This window comes from Rhinopithecus bieti, unplaced genomic scaffold, assembly GCF_001698545.2.
Source record: "Rhinopithecus bieti isolate Rb0 unplaced genomic scaffold, ASM169854v2 scaffold_759, whole genome shotgun sequence".
In the NCBI taxonomy this organism is placed as follows: domain Eukaryota; kingdom Metazoa; phylum Chordata; class Mammalia; order Primates; family Cercopithecidae; genus Rhinopithecus; species Rhinopithecus bieti.
This window is the reverse complement of record NW_016803631.1, coordinates 169,510-175,590: the sequence shown is the minus strand read 5'-3', so window position 1 is coordinate 175,590 and position 6,081 is coordinate 169,510. Positions and strand designations below refer to the sequence as shown.

The 6,081-nt window shown below is 40.0% G+C and overlaps 1 protein-coding gene across 2 annotated transcripts in view; it reads left to right on the top strand.

Annotated features, from left to right (window-relative positions):
- The window catches only part of CASR (calcium sensing receptor), a 144,985-nt gene that overhangs the window by 4,450 nt on the left and 134,454 nt on the right, over positions 1-6,081 (top strand). The window contains exon 1 of one of the 2 annotated variants that reach the window (XM_017891014.1): positions 1,797-1,845. The exons of the other annotated variant lie outside the window; for it this stretch is intronic. The gene's annotated coding sequence lies outside the window, so the exon portion shown is untranslated. Of the gene's footprint in view, positions 1-1,796; positions 1,846-6,081 lie in introns of those variants that run through there. 2 annotated transcript variants of the gene reach the window in all.

The following is a 6,081-nucleotide window of genomic DNA, read 5'->3' as shown; positions in this document are numbered from 1 at the left end:
TTTTTTGAGACGGAGTCTTGCTCTGCCGCCCAGGCTGGAGTGCAGTGGCCGGCTCTCAGCTCACTGCAAGCTCCGCCTCCCGGGTTCACGCCATTCTCCTGTCTCAGCCTCCCGAGTAGCTGGGACTACAGGCGCCCGCCTCGTCGCCCGGCTAGTTTTTTGTATTTTTTAGTAGAGACGGGGTTTCACTGTATTAGCCAGGATGGTCTCGATCTCCTGACCTCATGATCCGCCCGTCTCGGCCTCCCAAAGTGCTGGGATTACAGGCTTGAGCCACCGCGCCCGGCCAAAATTTCCCAAGGTTTTAAAAGGGGATGATCATGAAGTGTATCAGATAATGTCTTTAATAACAACCCAATAGTAGATACAATTATAAATTCCATGACCTCACTAGAGAACAATGACAAAAACTGAAGAAATTTTACATAGGCAAAAACAATGATCCAAGATAAGCACTCTGATAATCAAACTAGAGCTAAGAATAAAATACAACCATCTCAAGAATAAATGGCTTGTACGTCACGTCTTCCATGCAATGTTCTATGACTATTATCTCTCAAAATTAAATTTTCAATAAGAATTGGCTGATGAAAAACTCAAAGTTCTATTTTCTTACAAGAACCTGGAATGTATTTCGTTGTTCAACCAAACAAAGGAGGTAACGTTGCCATCTTTCTAAAAAGATAAGAACTCTGATCAAAACCCCCACTTTAATGTAAGGATATCCCACTTCCAAATGGACACAGGACAATGAAATGCTTATGGCAGATAAGTGTATTTTTAAGTTTTTCATACCATAAGTAATGCATAGAATTTTCTTTAAAGCTGAAACATTATAGAGAAATGAAAAGTCCCCTTTGACCAGCATCTTCATTCCTTGTCCTCTTTCCCTCTTCAGGCGTGATCACAGTTAGCAATTTGGTACATTCTTTCATTACTTCTTTGCATTTGCATATGTATGTATAGAAAATATCTAGTATAAAATATTATTTTGTGCAAATTACTATTTATATAAAAATTTCGGTATTTCTGTTAGTCACTTTTTCCCCACTCAACAGTGTACATTGGATTTCTAATCATGCCAGTACCTATAAATCCACTTCACTCTATTTCCTTCTTTCACAGGTGAACATGTAGGTTGTTTACTAATCCAAATATTGTTAATGACTATCTTTGCATCTGCCTCATTGGCACAGGAGCGTTTCTTGACTACTAGTTTTTGAGAAGTGGAATTGTTAGATGGAACTTACACTTTTTTTAACAGGTACTGCCAAATTACTCCCTAAAGTGATTGCACCAATGTACACTTCTTCAAGTAGTGTATGACTGTACCTGTCTCCTCAGGCCCTCAGTAACACTGAACATTATCAATCTTTTAACAAGTTTTAATCCAAAAAAATGAAAATGGTATCTCGTTGTTTGAATTTGCAATTCCCTGAGCATTACTAAAGAAGCACTTTCTTTCCATCTTCAGTGATCACTAATGTTACCTCTCCCACCCAGTTTTCAAATAAATTTATTTTTATTTTATCATTTTATTTTTAAATTTGAGACAAGGTCATGCTCTGTCACCAAGGCTGGAGTGCAGTGGCACAATCACAGCTCACTGCAGCCTTGAATTCCTAAGTTCAAGGGATCTTCCTGCCTTAGCCTGCCTTATAGCTAATTTCAACACACCATTATGCCTGGCTACTTTTTAAAATTTTTTATAGAGATGGAGTCCTACTATGTTTCTCAGACTAGTCTCAAACTCCTGGACTCAAGTGATCCTCCTGCCTTGGCCACCCAAACTGCTGGAATTACAGGTGTGCTGCCAATATGCCTGGCTCTTCAACCATTTTTTTAGTAAGTTGTTTGTCTCTTACTTACTGACTTGTAAGAATTGTTTCATTAAGAATTATTTTATACATATATATATATAAAATACAAGTCATTTGCCTATTATACACATTGTAATCATTTACTTCCAATATGTTGTGTCTTTTGTTTATGGCGCAATGTAAAATACCAACATTTTTCATTTTGGTGTAGTCTAATTCACTGACCTTTTCCTTTACTTCATTTTAGTATCTTATATTGAAAATATAAGATTCTCTACCAAATGCAAATTTATTACGCAGAAATCAGAAGCCACTTGTGACTTCCTTTGCCTATAAATCCATTACTGATTCTCTCTTCCCACCTGATCTTTACTATCCACCCTACAACATTTAGCACATCTTCTATGAGAGGCAGTCCTTAGGCCTTCACAGGGTAGAATGGTTGCCATTCATTAATTTATTTATTCAATTAATACTCAGTAGTTATCATATGCCAGGTGCAGTGCTAGGCCTTGGTTATACAGCTGTGAATAAAGCAGGCAAGATTTTTGCCTGCATGGAGCTCACAGTCAAATGAAAACAACATACATTTAACAAATAATTAAAAATGTATACTCATCACATACTGTCACAAGTATGAAGAAAGAAAAGGACAGCGTGCTATGAGAGAGAGTGGGTGTTGCAACTTCCACGGTGCTGAGCTGACCTCCATGACGGCTCTCATCATACTGTATTCTAATTTTCTGATCCCTGTGGCTTTTATACCATGGCCCCTACCATTGTTTGTCTAACACCAGTTTCCCCGGAGCCATCTTCCCTGACAGGGCCAGACTCCGGGTTTGACTATGCCAGCCTCTGTCTTGCCGCTCTGCTGACTTAGCACAGCATGAGTCACTCTTGCTCTGAGAAACAAAGTTCTGAGAAAACTGAGCCAACAAACAGGTGACAGAAAAATAAAACTCCTAGCGTAAGGGATTTGGAGCAGGTAGGGGTGGAAAAATCACTCCGGAGTTGTCAGATGAACCTGATCCAGATAAATACTCTGGGCTTGGATGAACAATCAGATAGCAAACTAAATAAAAGTGCATTTTGAGTACTGTTTGAAACAGTGATGTGTAAATACCTTCTATACCTTGGGAAAGGCCCTCATGGTAACAATGGAGATCTTGTCACAGAACAAAATTATAATATTTGGACTATGAAAAAAAACAGAAGATAGAACATGGATCCAATGAATCCACATTTGCCTGTCACTGTCATCTGGAAAATCAGCCATTATACTCTCAGGGTTTCAAGATCTTAGAAGAAACCATGAAAAGGCAGGAACGGGCCTCCCACTGTCTTCCTCGCACTTGAGGCCTGGCATCTACAGCCTCTGATCCACCAGCTGTATAATGTTAGGCAGGTGGTTTACATCACTGTCTGCCTCAGTTTTCTCATGTGTAAAATGTGAATAAATAATGGGCCTCCTAGAGTCTTTTTAAGTGCTTAATACATGATGGGCATTATACTTTTATAGTGCATAAATTTTTCAGCACTGAGCCTGTCAATATGTTCTGCAAACTGCCACCTCAGACTTGGAGGCAATCCAAGACAGCCAAGCCCAGCTAAGGCCTCCATGCATGGAAAGGAAATAAGTTCCTCCATTTTCCTGGCCCAAGTTTCTTGCTGGACTTATTGACCTTTCCCCTTCCTAGGTAGAGAGCAATTTGGATATTCTTTGTTTAAATAAATAAATAAGTACTAAGTAATGCTTATGAGCATTTTCTTAGACAAGTTCAGCAAAAAGGAAAACTCATGCTGGCCATAAAGGATTCACTACCAACTGCTCAGCACACAAGTTTGAGTGGCATTAGCTTTCCCTAGCAGGTCAGCAATCTGGCACCAGGCTCAAATCTGGAGCTCTCCTTGCTGACCAGAGCTCTATCCCATGTTCTGAAGGTCTGAGCCAGCTCACATGTTTTGCCTCTCCCAATCAAGCTACAGAAATTCTCTCTTCTATTCTGTTACCTGCTTCACCTCCCCAGCCACAATATGCCAAATCATGAACTGTCCGATGATGGGGTGGTGCCTGCCTGCAGGGCCACTACCTCTGGCTGTCTCCCTGAGTGTTTACTGCTGATCTGAGCTCTGCAGGGCAACTCTGTTCACGGGGACCTGGCCCCTGGGGTGAAAGGGGTCTCACTCTGATTTGTACTCAGTCCCAAACCAGTTTGTAACAAGGAATAAACAGGGATTCTCAGGGAAGAAGAGAGACATTCTTCAGGCTTTTCTACCCGAAAGGGTATGCTTCATCCTAGAAAAGGCTAGAAAATGTGATGGACTCAATCAATAGATCACCTAAAATCCAAGGAGATTTGCTTTGTACCACAAAGAAAAATGAGGGCAGAATTTTTCTTGTCAAACATGCCTAAGCCACTATTTGGAAAGGAAGTTTGATATTTACAACTATGGTTTTCTCAATAATCAGTTAGCAACAATTTTAAAAATCAAGAATTGAGACAGAAAAAAACACTCAGAAATGAGCTTGGGACATCACAGTTGAAATCAATACTGTGACAGTAAAAGAGTCAATCCTGGGTTCACAGCTGTGGGATAATTCAGAAAAAAAAAATGTTTTTTCTATTTTCTATTTCCTGAATGCTAAATACTAGGTTCTCTGTCTAAACCCAGGCCACTTTATCCTAATAAATAAGGAAGTCGTGCTTATTAACAGGAGCTTAATAAGATTGAAGCCCCTTTAAATATCCTGAAGACATTGGCGGCTCTCCTCTCCAGCAGCAAACTGTGCTGGGCATCTTAAGGTCATTTCCTGTCCTGTCCTTGACCACTGGCTGCAGCCTGTGGACATGGCTGACCAGGGCACTGAGCCACATGACTCATCTTTCTTCTAGCACGTGGATATGAGGGCAACATCGTTTCACAGAAAAGCAAATACAATTTTGTTTTATTTTGTCTAATACGGTTCTGGCACAACACAAGCTGTCCCTATTCTAAGGCTGGAGAATTTGATTTCCTCTCTGGCCTGTGGAAATGGGCTCAGCATATAGCCCTATTTAATCACAGAATGCCAACACTAATCTGACTAAGATGGCTGACTCAAGGTGCTCCCCAGGCTGCAGCAGACAGCGCTAATCCTTCTAGCTGAACCTGGGCCCAACTTCAGAGAACAGAGCTGTTGGCTGTTTAATCACTCATGTAGGCATGACTGATTGAAACCATCATATACTTCCTCAGTTCAAAGATGCATATGATTGTTTTCACCGGGAGGATAAACACAATACTATTTTGACAGTTGGCTCCAGAATCCCACTGAGGGGAGGGAACAGTGAGTTTTAGCAACAGTAATGGACATTCATTCTGATACTCCTTTCAGTGCCATTTTCAACCCCCCACTCCATTATCTCTAAATGCTTAGTAAAAGTCTAATATCCTTGTATCCTGAGGCCTTGGGGAATGAAGGCAAAGATGGTGTGGGAGAGGAGAGCCACTGCAGATGCGGGAAGAAATGGTAGAAGCCAAGAAATGGCAAAGAAACAGGTGGTAGTGTGGGCAAACTCAGAAAAGCAGGCACAGGAGAAATCTTGCCAACAGGGGCAGGGAATGGGGAAACACCCAGAAGGAGTAGACTGCCTTGGTGCTGATATATAAAAAGGGGCTTTCCAAGTGGTAGACATTTGAATTCAATGAATATTTGCTCAAGACATCTGCAATGATAACTCAGGTATACTCTAATACTCTGACATTTTGCAAAATATAATCTCAGAAGCACTTTCTATGTGAATAATATTGTAAATATCATTTTCAGTGGTGTCATAATAGCCTATTGAGCAGATTTGCCATGGTTTATTTAATGTTTCCCTTTTGAACTTTTAAATAAATTCAAATGTTTAGCTATTAAGGATAATGACGTTATCCTTAATGTCTAAAGATGTTATGAACATCTTTAGACAGAAAGCTTTTACCACAGTTAGGATAATTTCCTCATGACGAATTCCCAGCAATAAAGTTCACTGGGTTAGATAGCATGAAATTTTTGAACTTTTGATAAATAGTGATAAAGTGGTTTTCACTTCCATCAATACTGATGAGGATCCTAGTTTCTCTGTACCTGGGAATCTCAGTTTCTCTGCACAAGGAAAACTATTAAATACCACTTATTCTCTGGAGGGAGATGTTCTTAAGGTTGACATGTATTTTTAGAGGCTACATTCTTAAAGGTAAAATTACTAAATCAAAAAGTATGTATATTTGAACTTTT